The following is a 15000-nucleotide window of genomic DNA, read 5'->3' as shown; positions in this document are numbered from 1 at the left end:
TTGTTTATAATGACATTTACAGCTGTCTGCCTCTTTATTGACATTCTATGCGGCAACGGAACGTCGGTCATATATATATATATATATATATATATATATATATATAGTGTGTGTGTGTGTGTGTGTGTGTGTGTGTGTGTGTGTGTGTATTTATAAATGTATACATATACATATAAATATCTATCTATCAATATATATACATAAATACATATATAAATATACATATAAATATATATATATATATATATATATCAATATACATATATATACACACACATATATGCTTATGTATATAAATACTTATTCATATATGTATATATATACTTATGTATGTGTGAGTAGTGTACAAACGGACAAGTAGACCCCCCCCCCCCCCCACCCCTTTTGGTCATGTGACCTAATTATGTGACCTACTTATGTGACCTAATTATGTCACATGATGTAACATGACCTTGTTCCCTGTCATTCCAGCTAGATATTTGGCATGTGGTCGACGCACCAGCGTCATGTGCTTAATGCCAATTGCTTTTAATGAATAAAAAAAGTCATGTAACCCCTAACATGGGATAACAAGTAAATGATAAAAAATGTCGCTTTCTTCTACATCCCTTGGATGTGCCTACCTGTCTAGCGGTAAATGAGGGTGGAGGAGGAGGAGGAGGAGAAGGAGGAGGGGGGGGGGGGAGGAAGAGGAGGAGGAGGAGGAGGAGGAGGCGAAGGTGTGTGTGTGTGTGTGTGTGTGTGTGTGTGTGTCCTTAGGGGCTAACTAACACAGCTTTTTACTCGGGTAATTGACCTCCCACTGCGTACTATCTGTTCGATCGCGTTGGTTCATTTTACTTATCATAAAAAAGAATCGGAAAGATGTACTATCGACCCTGTCCTCATACTCGCTAACTGGCTTCCCACGGTCCGCAAAGTAGCTACAGCGGAGGAAGGGAACTAGGTGGCGAGCTGATAGACGTCGCATTTTGCACTAATCAATTTACCAGTAGTAAGCGATCACCTACTAATTTCTCCGATTTAGCTGTTATGTCACATCAGTTACAGGTAACCAAAGGTTTTTGTGAATTCCCGATTTACGTTCTCCATCATATTTTGCGCATATGTAATAAGTAACTTATGCATATGATAATTGTTCATAACACATCTGGATAATTAATTTATTTATGCACAGGCCAATACAATATATTGAAAGTAACTATTCGACATCTCAATCAAAGGGTCATAAAACTATAACATATATTTATTATGTTACTCGGTCACCAACCAAAAATCTATATGTGTCAACTGCCCAGGAACTTGACCTCCCTATTTCCTCCTCTGCCTGAACCGCCCGACAATAACAGCCCCTCCCCCCCCTTCGAAAAATTCTGGTCTGTCTCTACCCAAATTATGTAACCGTTGCGAAATATTACCTATACATTTGTACATTGATGATTTATTCATTACTAATACAATTTATATAAATGTTATTAATCCCTGCAGACTTCTTTTATAACTCTGCATATACTATCGTTATTCTTACAAGAGTGGAAGCACACACATTCACCAAATTTAAAATATGCATAATTGTAATCTCCCGCGAAATGCATCCCACATCTTCCGATATATAAGGAGGGAAGTGCTGTGTCTAAACATAAGTATCTCCTCCTCTGTGAAAGTGATCACCGTGGCTCGAGCTGATTGCTTTTGCCAATACTGCGGTCAAAAGCAGGCCCCAAATCACCTTTGCCTGCTCTGTCCGAGGTGCAATCTTTACGTTCCTACGGCAAGACTGCATCATCACAGACAACCCTGCTATCAAGGTAAGATAAATCATATTGAGTGTAAAATATATAACAAATCCGCTAGGTCATGGTACTATTATTATTTTTTAAGTATATCGCCAAAGTAAATATAACCTTGACAAATTTTGTTTGAATTCTTACAGCTGGCGCAGGAAAGGCGTCTAAAGGTGCTAAAATTCTTCCTCAAATATCCTCATTGCAAGGTAAGCATTCATAACAACAACAGCAACAACAACGACGACGACGACAACCACGGCAGGAAAGTAAATCCAAACCGGCAACTCGCAAACGGAGGAAGACAATGGCGGGGAACCCATTCATCCTCTGCCAAGCGAGGGAAAACAATGACGACAGCGACGAGGACGACGATGTAATATAAATTGTTAATGTAGTTACGTATTTTTTGTTATGTATTATTAAGAATCATCTTCTTTTTGAAAGTACGTAGTTATTTATTTTCGAGTTTGTACAATGTTATATATATTTCTTGTTATGTATTATTAGGAATCGACTACTATTTCAAAGTAAGTGGTTATTTATTGTCAAGTTTGTACAATGTTATGAATAAAAAAGGCCTAACCGGTAATCTACACGGCAGTTTTATGTAAGACCTTCACCATGAAACACGTGTCCCCCTATCCCTGCTTTAAGGGCGACATGCTCAACCTCTTTGCACACCCTGCAACGTTGATAATTGCAGGTGTTACCAATTCCGGCAAGACATACTTAACCACAAAAATTGTTGTGCACTATCAAGAGCAATTTGATTATATAATTATGTGTGGGAGTGAACCTCAACCTCTTGAAAAGGAAACCTCTCTTTTCTGGAAAACTCATTGTTAGTAAAGATATTATAGACCCAACCGAACACAAGACAAATCCGAACGACCGCATTTTATATATACACTGGACGATTGTTTTATAGAAGCAGCTAACAACCAAACAGTGAGTAATGCATTCACAAAGGGTTGTCACGAAAACGTCGTGGTTATACTGGTTGTTCAAAACGTGTTTATGAATGGGAAACACAGCCGAAACATTTCGCTAAACACCTCTCATTTTATTTTATTAAAACAGAGGGATCTCGGTCAAATTGAATGTCTGGGCAGACAGATTTATGGCAAGAGCGAAGCCAAGCGATTTCTAGACTTATATAAAAGGACTGTTCTTTCAAGACCTCGCAGCTATTTACTGATGGACCTCGGGTGTGAAACTCCTGAAAAGCCTCAGTTTCGCAGTAATATCCTCTGCGAAAATTTTCCATATCAAATTGTGTACCAATGGTAATCAGCAACAATTCGAAGCAAGTCCTAAAGGACTTGCATGAAGACTATAGACAACCCCATGGTCTGGGTCGCATACAATAACTTTTAAATGACGCGCAAGAGCGCCTGGGGAAGAATAATATTACACTGTCAGACGTGAAAGAATATTTATCAACTCAACGTGTGTATACACTTCACAGACAAAAGCGCAAAATATTTCCGCGACGTCAAACTATGGACACGCTCCCTCGCAAAATCTGAACATGCGATCTGGCAGATATGCGTAATTTATCTAGACAAAACGATAAGACAGCATATTTGTTGGTTTGCGTGGACGTGTTTAGCCGTTACATGCAAGTAAGAACGTTAAGAAGTAAAAATAAAACGGAAGTAGCACGGACACTGCGATCTGTTATGGATACCGATGATGCTAGAGGCATACCTCACCTGTTCACTGACGCAGGGCGCGAATTTGTAAATAATGCGGTGAATGCATTGCTCCGCGAACGAAATATGCGTTGGTATACAACACACTCTAAAGAAATAAAGGCGAAAGACATATAAAAACCCTTTAAGGACTCATTTATAAATACCTAACACTTAAAAATACGCTGCGCTATGTCGATGCACGCGGGTTTGAAAGGTGCAACACCTTTAAAAATCCCTGTTGTGTTATTAAATCAGAAATCGCGTGTTCAACCAGGACCTGACGTCGGTTCTGCCAAGGATGATGGTGGTGGTTTGGTTTGCGAAGTTCTAGCTTCTCCCGGGCCTTCTAAATATGGCCCGGCCTGTGTCAGCTTTTTACGGCTGTCTCATTGAGTTGTCTGACACTCGGTGCTTACCTGCCGCCATGGTGTAAGCATTTCGCATAGCCTCTTTACCAGCACGGCGGCTGTTGTGGGCGGTCCATGTCTCAGGAATTGTGTATGGTTACAATTTTCTAGGTAGTGGACTAGTGTGACGTTCGGCTCGCCGCAGTGCTTGCAGCACCATTCATCGCGTTCGATTGTTGGGATAATCTGCCATTCACAGTGGTAACCTAGGCGCATTCTGTGAAGAATGACTTCGGTACCTCTGTTGCTTACTTCAGAGAGTGCCAGTGGTTCAGAGCCTGTGGCGTCTGAGTACCAGCTGGCCGAGGGGGAGGTTCTCGTTTCCTCTCTGTGGAGCTGCCGTAGGAAGGTACGACCGACCAAGGCACACTTCTCCATAAGTAATTTTCGGCTCGGTTTTATCGTCATGGGATTTGGGGGCATACCCCTGCCAGCGGACGGCTAGTCTGTCAGCAAGCTCGTTCCCTCTGATGCCGATGTGGCTTGGGACCCAGTTGATGATAATTCTTCTACCCTGAGCAAGAATTCTCTGTGCCATTGTGAGAATCGTGGTCAGTAGGTAGATGTTGTCTGTGGGTGAGCTGTGCTGAAGACAGTCAATGGCTGCCCTGGAGTCTGTGTGTATGACCACGTGTCCTTCCCTTAGGGACGCGTGGCCTAGGGCTCCCATGATTGCAACTGCCTCTGCCTGTAGCGAGGAGGCGTTGTCTGTTACCCTCATGGATCGCGTGGCATCCCTAGCTGCAAAGCCGGCGCCTGCAGTGTGGCTCAAGGGATCGACCGATCCATCCGTGTAGTATGTTCTACTACCCGGAGGAGTGATGGCTGCAATGACCCTGTGGGCTTCTGCCTTTAGGCTAGGCATGGGGTATAGGCTCTTTTTCATTGACAGGCTCATTATGTTGAACTCTATCAGGCTCAGTGCCCACGGCGGGGCTTCGGCAAAGTCGGGGTGGGGGGAGTCCATGCCCTTAGCAAGAAGCTGTTCTTTGAGCTGATGGCGTATCAACACCCTGGCTGTATGAGACAGCCAGGAGTTGTTTGCAACGAGCTCGTTGTCTTGTTCGAGGCATCTGACTAATTTTTGTCTTAGGCTTGTGTTCCTGGGAGCCTGGATGACCTTTGACAGAAATTGTGTTGCCGTTAGATCGATTCGTGAGTCCAGGGGGAGAAGGTTTGCCTTCATCAGGAGGTTTAGGACCTTCGTCCACCTCGGAGCACCCAGAATGATCCTGGCAGCTTCATTTTGGACTGTTTCTAATTTGTCTGTGTGCTTTTTCTTTGCAGCAATTAGAGCGACTGAGGCATAGTCCACAATGGGCCGGACAGCATGTACATAGAATGATCTTAGTACTTTGTGTCTGGCCCCTATGCGTCTCCCAGTCATTGCTCTCATGACGGACAGTATTGCTTTGGTTCGGTCAACCAGGTACTGGACCTCCTTATGGAAGGAGAGGGTCCGGTCTATCCTTACCCCAAGGTATAGGTAGTCCTTGACCCATTCTTATTCCACTCCCTGGATTTTCAGTCTTGTGCCTCGAACTCTCTGTCTCAGAGCCATGGCTTTGGATTTGGCTGCAGAGATCTTTAGTCCTGTCCTACAACACTCCTCTGACACGAGGTCCAGACAATGCTGGGCTTTATTCTGGCTGCGTTGTCCAGTGGAGGTGATAGCGAGATCGTCTGCATACAAGATGATCTGGCACCCCACTAGGAGGTTTATGTTGAGGATGCAGGACATTAAAGTGTTGAATAGGGCTGGACTGAGAACCCCACCCTGTGGCGTTCCATTTTCGAGCGGCATGTGCTGCGATAGGTGACCCTGGAATTTGACATTGGCAGTCCTGTTCCTGAAGTAGTCACCTATCCAAGCCAAGAGCTTTCCTCTGATTCCCTTCTGGATCAGGCTTTCCTAAATGGCAAGCGGACTTGCCAGTTCAAAAGCCTTCTCCAGGTCAAGGAATACCACCACAGCTGGGCCCTTGAATAAGAGCGTGGCTATGCTGTGTGCTGTGCCCATGCCCCTTGTGAACCCGTGGAGGTGTTCGTGCGGGGGTCCCGTTTTCCATTGAAGCCGGTTTAATACCATCCTCTCAGCTGTCTTGGCCAGGCAGCTGAGCAGAGAGATGGGGCGGTACTTCCCCGGCTCCTTTGGTTTTGGGACGGGAACTATGGTAGCCCTCTTCCAACTCTGGGGTAGAGTGGAAGTTTCCCAGGACTTGTTGATGAGTTGCAAGAGTGCACGCTCACCTGCTAGTCCTAGGTGGGAGATAATGGGGTACGAGATCCCATCAGAGCCCGGGGCTGTGTTGGAACTGGTTTTATAGGCTTTCCTTATTTCCCTCAGAGAAAAGATAATGTCTGAGTTATCGGGTTCGGCTGCCCTTTCTCTGATCTGAGCGTGTCTGTCTGGCTGTAGACGCTCTTGTCTTGCCCTCAGCTCGGCTGGCAGACTGTTGCTGCTCGTTCTCGCAGAGAACTCGTGCGCCAGTCTGTTAGCCTCTGCTTGGGGGTCGTGATGGGTGCACCTCGGGGCTGAGCGGCTGGTAGCTCGCTTGACCCGTTGCCACAGCTCTGAAAGGGTGGTTTGGTGGTCGAAGGACTCACACCATTCCAGCCACTTTTCCTGCCTGACTCTGTTGGCAGTTTCCTTGGCATCCGTGACAGCTTCCCTTAGGAGGGATAAGTTGTCAGGGGTTCTTTGCCTTCGGAATAGTTTTCGGCACATGTTCACCCTGTGGTTGACCTCCCTGATCTCGTCATTGAAGTACCAGGCGTCTTTGTGACTTCTGGACTCAGGCCGAGTTTTGGGTATGGTCTGTGAGGCTGCTTCATTAATGGCGTTTAGCAGGCTAGCTTCGAGCACTTCCACATTTTCGCTTTGTGGGGGATCGTTGCATCTCAGACAGAGGGCCAAGGCGTTTTGAAACGCCTGCCAGTTGGCCTTGTCTGTTTTCCATCTTGGATTCGGTCTTAGGATTTCGGCTGGGCCAGCATCCATGAGGGTAGTTATAGTGCCGTAATGGTCATTTGTGACGGTCTCATCGACACGCCAGCCAATCCTCCCCACCAGAGTTGCAGTGGCCAGGGTGAGGTCTAGGACCCCTCCTCTGACATGCGTTGGCTCTTGGGTGTTGAGGAGAGCGATCTCAGGGAATGTCTCTAGCACGTCGGCTATGTGATAGCCGGCCGCATCCGGTGCCCGGCAGGGAGCCAGGATGGGGTGGTGTGCATTGAAGTCTCCCCCTATGATCACTCGGTCGTGTGCAGCAGAAGCACAGACCTGGCTGATGTCTGAGCTTCTACAGCGTGGCCGGCTGTACACATTGTACAGTTTGAGGGGCCCTCCGGCCAGGTGAACTTCGACGGCAAGGGATTCAACATCGTCTCCACAGTGCGATGCATCGGCTATTGCGGAGCAGGGGATTGTTGCTCTCACAAGGGTGATCAAGCCTCTCTTGCCAGGTGTTCGTGGCAGTGTGAAGGCATGGTACCCTGAGAAGCGAACAGTGTCCACTGTTAATGTCTCCTGGAGCATGACAATGTCAATGTTCCTTGATCGCACTACTGCTTGTAGAAAAGTGTTCTTTGCAGAGAAGCTATTGATGTTCCACTGTAGGATGCTTAGATGGTGTGTCATGATGTTACTCAGTGATAGTTACATCAGAGACATCGTCGGAGTCTGACAACTCCATTGCGAGGTCCTCGCTGGTTGAGCGCTCCTCGTCTGTTGTCAGGATATCCTTGGGTCCACTGGGAGGTGGAGAGCCTTTGGTAGCTCTAACTTTGGTTGGTTCGGCTTTTCTCTCAGGCTTTTTCTTGGCTGGCCTTGCTGGCCTTGCCTGGGCAAGGTCAGCGTGATCTGGCTCTGGCTGCACAGATTCAGCCTGTTTTGGCTCTGCCTGTGAAGGCATGGCCTGGTTTGGAGTGGGGAGAGGAGTCTCGTCCTGGGATGAGGGTGAGGCTAGTTTTGCTCTAACCAGCTTTCTTCCCTTCAGGGCTGCGACAGTCTGGGTCATTGCCGTCATGGCGACCGAAACTGCCTTCTCGGCCTCCTTACTCGACCTCCCTAGGGCTGTTGCTACTGCTGAGACAACAGCAGTTAACAGGAGAGTCATATCGTCCTCGTCAAAGAGGAGATGATCATCTGTTGGGGAGGTTTTTGTGGTGCTCTTAGAACCTTTTTTCTTTAGTTTCTTTTTCTGCACCTTAGGCATTGTCGGAAACTCCTTTTTGTTGGAGACATCCGGTGTCGGCTGGGGGGCGGCTTCCTTCCTCTTAGGAGGTCGGGAGGCCTTTTCGCTTTTGTTCCTTCCCCAGACATGGGTGCCCGGTGGGGCAGGAACAAAGTCTGGTCGGTTTTGAGCAACCTCTTGTCGCCTGAGGGTCGCCTCTTTCCTGACAGAGCAAGTCAGGCTCTAGGCATGATGCTTCTTGGCACAGTTGGGACATTTGGCTGTTGTGTCCCTCTTTTCCTCTTTGTATGCCTTGAGGCATACCTCTGTGTTGTGTGCCTTGCTACAGACACCACATTTAGGCTTGGCTGTACAGTTAGCCTGGTGGTGACCGTATTTCTGGCACTTGAAACACCGAAGTGGTTCTGGCACATACGTTCGAAGGTTGTAGGTGCCCCAGTTACCCAGATCAAGGGTAGTGGTTAGGCACATTTCATGGTCACCAGGACTTGCCTGGTTGGGGTCTTCCCCTTCGACATTCGGGAAGCCTGCACGACCTGTGGGTGTGAAGCGATCAGCTCCACATCGTACGAGACTGAGAAGCCAAGTAGCACCATCTTGGTTCTCATTTTCCTCGGGACTTAGTGGGGAAAGACTCACTTTCCTCCCCTCGGCTAGCTCCTTCGTTTCCCGGAGGAAATTCAAGGTAGCTTGATCTTTGGGCATTATGATCATGCCCTGATCTCGGGCGACCCGGATCGACAACCGGATTTTCCTTTGCAACTCCAATGCCCTGACCAATTGGTAGGCATTGTCGAAGCCTTCGGGTTTAGCTGGCACTTTGAACTGGGCGAAGCGTTTAGGGGGTTCCGACTCTTCATCAGAGTCGGTCTCCGGCCTCGGACGCTTCGGCCCGCCCTTTCGGCTTTCGGGCTTGTTTGTGGAGGCAGCAGCTGATGCGGCTGGTTCAGCCTGCTCTCCCTTCTCAATCGGGGAGGCCGTCTGAGAACTCAGGGGCCTCCCTGGCTTAGCTGTTGGCCTGGAGAGGCCAGCTCGCGAGTCAAGATCTCTGACTATTCGGTGGACAGACCCATTGGCTTCGGTCTTGTCCACCTTAGCAGCAGGATAACAGTGTCATCCTGTGCATGGGGCTTTCTTTTGCCACCGGAAGGCACATATGCCTTCATGGTGACTGCCGTGGTCTGGGCCTTGCGCGGTTCGTCAACATTTGTATCAGTCTGTGGGGGGTGTTTTGTAATTTTTTCCATAAATTGGTAAGTGCTTCATCCTCTCACGCCCCCACCCACCACGGAGTCCAACAAGGGGAAGCTGAGTGTCAGAACCAGTGTCTAACAGCAACAGGAGTGATGAGAGGATATACGCAGCCAATAGCCATTGTGACGGCGCTCACGGACCATTGTGAGTGCCAATGGCGGCATGACTGCTTGACCCTAGCCTCCCGGGGGAGACCAGCCGATTGACCGTGACCGGGCCGGGATCAGGCCGCCTGTCTTGCTGGAATAGAGGACCAAAGAGGCGTGTTGCTAGCCACAGGGCGTACTCGTTCACGGCATCGCTCAACCTCCAGGACTCCCGTCTCCACAGCGCACAAGGCTGCCACGCACGGCAAACGCGTGGGTAGGTGTAAACCCCTGGGGAGAGACCAGAGGGGATGCCCTTCCACCTACGAGACATCATTGTTTGGAGCCCTTTTGCTCAGCCCTCTAAGGCAGCCACCCAAAGGTTGCTTCACCGCAGTGAGGGAAGAGGAGTCTTGCACTTTTACCAGGCAGTTCCTTTCATCCCTCTGAAGCAACCACCCAAAGGTTGTTTCACCTCAGTGAGGAAGGAAAGGACCTGTGTCTTTTCAAAGTAGTTCCCCCTTCCCTCTGAAACAGCCACCCAAAGGCTGTTTCACCTCAGTGAGGGAAGGGAGGTTTTGCGTTCTTGTCAGGCACTTCCTTTCGTTCCCCTAAGGCAACCACCCAAAGGTTGTTTCACCTCAGTGGGGAAGGAAAGGGCCTGTGTCTTTTCAGAGGAATTCCTCCTTCCCTCTGAGACAGCCATCCAAAGGCTGCCTCACCTCAGTGAGGGAAGGGAGGTTTTGTACTTTTGCCAGGCAGTTCCTTTCATCCCTCTGAAGCAAACACCCAAAGGTTGTTTCACCTCAGTGAGGAAGGAAAGGACCTGTGTCTTTTCAAAGTAGTTCCCCCTGCCCTCTAAAACAGCCACCCAAAGGCTGTTTCACCTCAGTGAGGGAAGGGAGGTTTTGCGTTCTTGCCAGGCAGTTCCTTACATTCTTCTGAAGCAACCACCCAAAGGTTGTTTCACCTCAGTGAGGAAGGAAAGGACCTGTGTCTTTTCAAAGTGTTTCCCCCTTCCCTCTGAAGCAACCATCCAAAGGCTGTTTCACCTCAGTGAGGGAAGGGGGGTTTTGTCCTTTTGCCAGCTGGTTCCTTTCATCCCTCTGAAGCAACCATCCAAAGGTTGTTTCAACTCAGTGAGGGGGGGGGGGCGGTACTCGGAAACCATTCCGGACGTCTAGACGGGAGCGGTCACCTGTGTGAAGGGCAGGGCCACTAACCGACCGAGAAGCGGGGCGGCACGGGGAATGGTTACCCCGGCGGCCCCCGGCCGGCTGCGTGGCGCGAGCCCGCGACCTTTGCCGTGCCGGCGGCCAAGGATGAAGATGATGATGACGGGCATCGCGAGCGCAGCGAAGGTGATAATGATAAAGATGATGATGACGGCGATGGTGACACCGGAATCGTTCGCAGGAAGAGGTAGTATTTTTTCCCCATTGTCTGTTATTTGTTATGTCCTGTCTTGTTGCATTTTGTCATAAATAAAACTAAGTTGAATGTATTCCCGGTTTTATTAACATCCTCGCCTTTCTTATATAAATGAAAGATGTGTAAAGGAGCTCACAGTCTGTTCTCAGCCATCACCATGGAGACAGTTAACCAATACATATACATTAAGAGCAATGCTTCGAAAACTGTGTTTCTGCATAATACCTCACACGCATTTGAAAATGTTATACCCCCGTTAATGTTAGATCCTTCTTTGGATTATGAGGTCGCGCTGATGATTTTTTTTGTATCCCAAAATCTATTACAACATCCAGGCAAATTATGATTTTGCTATTCAATGTGATAAAGAACCACATGCTGTCGAACGTAACATCTTTAAATATGTTCCAAAATTTAACATGTTAGGGCAGATGAAAGGCGAGCAAGCAATGCTTGATTTGTTAAATGATATTTTGAACCAGGTGGAGGAGATACCTGGCAAGGACACAGACTTGTACTATCATTCGCTGAATGCACTAGGCTTAGAAAAAAAACATTTACTCGATAGAAATGTTATTTTCGTTATGCACAAAATTAATTTACACGGAATGGAAAACATTGGTCAAATATTATGCAGAATTCTTTTAGCAAATGACTTTAGATATAATGATAAGAAGGTCTACGGTTTTTATATAAACATTTTAAAGGGCCCAGGTGTGAGAGATTTTTTTGCGACCGTTCGTTAAGCAAGGCAGAATGTAGGAAACTATATTGTGGGGGGGGGGGGGGTAGTTAACTGTTTCTAGTTTCCTGATCCTTTATCTGTGCTGTGGTTTGTTGATTAGTCGACAAAACTGAAGGGGGTGTGATCCCAGATGTATAAGTATAAGCATACACCGTCAAGATGAATTTGAAGTTGAAGTTTTGTCCTTTGGTAAGTAATTTCAAAGTTTTAGTTATAATCTCTGTGTTTGTACCTCATATGTCTTTCACTGGTTGATATGTTCGTGCTGTTGGTATGATTTGCAGAAATGCGTTGATATACAACTTTATTTAAATATATTTTTAAATGCAAATTTTTAAATCTCTCTTTTCTATATTTTCATTCTCCAACCTTGGTAAGTAATTTCTGAGTTTTAGTTATGTCCTCTATATCTGTCTCAATGCTATAACTAAAATATGTGGTGGTTATTGCTTTTCATTGATATATATTATTACATGACTGCCGATCGACCATCGACCTGTGTATGACCGTCAACTAATTGCATGACCTGACACCGCTTTACTCCGATTGCGACGGACTAACGGGACTCAGAATACGTGGACGAAACATGGTGATTTGTTCGGGTTCGGGTTTCGGTCTGGTCGACTCGGACGTAAGGACGAGGAAGGAGGAGAGCGACCTTGGACGGGCTTGTGGAAGGAGGAGACTATGGCTGGTCGGTGGTCGGCGGAGCAGGGTTGTGGTTACGATAATTTACCTTTTATGTTTGTAAGTTGACCTTATTTGTCCTCCTGTATTACAGTATAGGTTTATATCAATATGAATATTATTTCTGGTGTTATGTGAGTTATATAAGTTTGCGGATGAGGTGATTTTCGTACATTTTTGTAATCCGGTGATTGGTGTAATACCAATTAATTATAATTTGGCTTAATATTCCCTACCCTACATTGTATTATTCTAAAATTGGCAGGACTATAGAAACGAAAGCTAAAAGGAAATTATAATAATCTATAATAAATATGATTATAACACTGATAATATACAAGCCGAGAATATTGAGTGATTTTTAAATAACAAATATAACTAGGCTTGAACAGAGGAACTAGCATATGAATTAATGATTTGATTATCATAATGAATAACAAAGCTAAGATAGAACAAGCAAGAATTAATGTAATTAACACTAAAGAAGTGATTAGTAACACATAACATGTGCACATCTGAGTGGACTGTGAACATAGAATTAGAAGAAACAAAAGGATATTTATAAATTGTATGACGTTTGACACCAAATCATATGAACTTGTATTGGGTTCTGTTATGCGCCCTGTTCTGCAACAACCGGTGCCATTGTTAATGAACAAAAGATACGTAACAAATATGTGTATATATATATTTTGTTTTTGTTTAGTTGAGGTTGAAGTGAACATACACAGATGCACACCTCTATTGATGTATGCAGAACCTTTGAGTAATTGCATTTTTTTTTTCTGTATTTCAGTGAAATCCGAGGGCATGGTCCCTAAGGTTTATGTTGTACCAAACCTGAATGAGTGCAGTTCCGAAGCTCTTAGGAGTATACTGTTATTATTTCTTCCTTCGGAAAACTTTCCGCGCATGTCAACCAAGAGTACAGTAAAATAAGTGTGTGGAGTGGATACCTTGACGAAAAGTAAGACACTTTTCATCTATGGCAAAAGGTGCGGAAATCTAAAATAAGGGAGATACAGGACAGAGAAGACGGAAGATGGACCCCCATGGACCCTTCATTTTCTAAGTCCCCTTCCATGTTTACTTCGCGAAAACCAAAACAAATGTGACGCGTAACTCATTACTGCGATCCATCAAGTAGTCCATGTATTGCTACGCGCTTGTGAGAAGGCTTATTTTGTCATTACTAGCGTCTGTTTTCCCGAATTCATGTATGTAATGCATTCTTCTAGTTTTATTATACTTCTTTTCCGTCTTTTGGTAATTATTTACGCTATTCTGAACAATAACCTTGTGCGCATGCGTGTGTTCACCGGGAGATTTGACAGCTCGTCCGCCGGCCATTCAGTGAGAAACGCCGATGAGAAATGTTTCGTTTTAAGTGCTGCGTCGACTCCGTGTCATTTTTAAAGTCATATTGTGGATATACAGGACAAATGGACATTATTGTCAATCAAAGCCTGATATTGGAGTCCAACAAGCCACCCAAATGACGAAAAAAGTGATTAGAAACCAAGCAATTCTGACCATAGACGGAAGCGCAGAAAAGTTCGATCTTTCGCTATATAAAGGTTTGTGGTTTAACCCTGGGGCTAGGCGTATATACTACTAAGGGGGTCCAGGGGGCGTAGCCTCCTGGCTAAGCGTACATATCACCACGGGGGTCCAGGGGGGCAAAGCCCCCTGACTAGGCGCATTTAATACCACGGGGGTCCAGGGGGCAGAGCCCCCTGGCTAGGGAATATATAGATCGTAGTGTATAAATCCCACAGGGTTAGGTTAGGTTGGTTTATTGGTTAGGACGCATTGTACGATTACCAAAGGGGATCTGGATCATGTGAAATTGGCGCGTCGGTCCGTTGACTTTCAAAGGTGGCGATTTTAAGCGGTTTTTGTACTTGTTTTACACATTTCTCTTCCCTATTTTGCTTATTTAAGCCTGTTTTACCCCGTAATTTCCCTGATCTACTTCATGCCCTCCCCTGCTATCGGGGAGGGCCTGATTGTCATAGTCGGAAAATTAACCATTTCTTCTAGTTGAAGACATGTATGTTTTGACTGTTATTTGCAGTTGCGATTAGTCTTTTGAAATCTGATTCTTTGTACGTGTGTTACAGATCAAGGAGATGCCGGATAGGTGTCTATTCTTAATAGAAAGAGCAAAGGAACAACCTTCGAAGAAAAGGTTGTTACCAACAACCGAGGAACACATTACAATTGATATACTCTCCCCAAGCCCTACTGCATGCAAGGTTCGTTCTCCGAGCCCGTGTGCAAGCGAGGGAGGGGAGAACACAGTACCATTTTACGAGGAAGGAAGGCTGTCAACCGAAGATAAAAATTGTCCGAGCAGCAACCGTTTATTACACAGGTCGCCAGCATATCATCCCAGAATGGTGGCTAATGGCCCGAGTGTTCGTCAGGTTGTGCATTTCCTTCGTCCACTGTTACCATCCCCAATTAATTTCCTTGATAAACCACAGGAGAACGATGGAATCGGGCAATAAGTCAGAGGAGACTGACGGTAGAGGGCAAACAAACAGCCCAAGAGACAGCGTTTGTGTTCTTTCACCCGTTAAGAGTAATAGACGAAGGAAACTCTCGCTAAGAAAACCCGGGAAAATGCTTAGTCAAAACATGCCCCCGACCGGACAGTTGACACAGTCAATCGATGTTGATTTTTGATTGTCACAAGAATAAAATA

This window comes from Penaeus chinensis, chromosome 8 (genome assembly GCF_019202785.1).
Source record: "Penaeus chinensis breed Huanghai No. 1 chromosome 8, ASM1920278v2, whole genome shotgun sequence".
Lineage (NCBI taxonomy): Eukaryota > Metazoa > Arthropoda > Malacostraca > Decapoda > Penaeidae > Penaeus > Penaeus chinensis.
The sequence above is the reverse complement of the archived record's forward strand: the minus strand, read 5'-3'. Positions refer to the sequence as shown.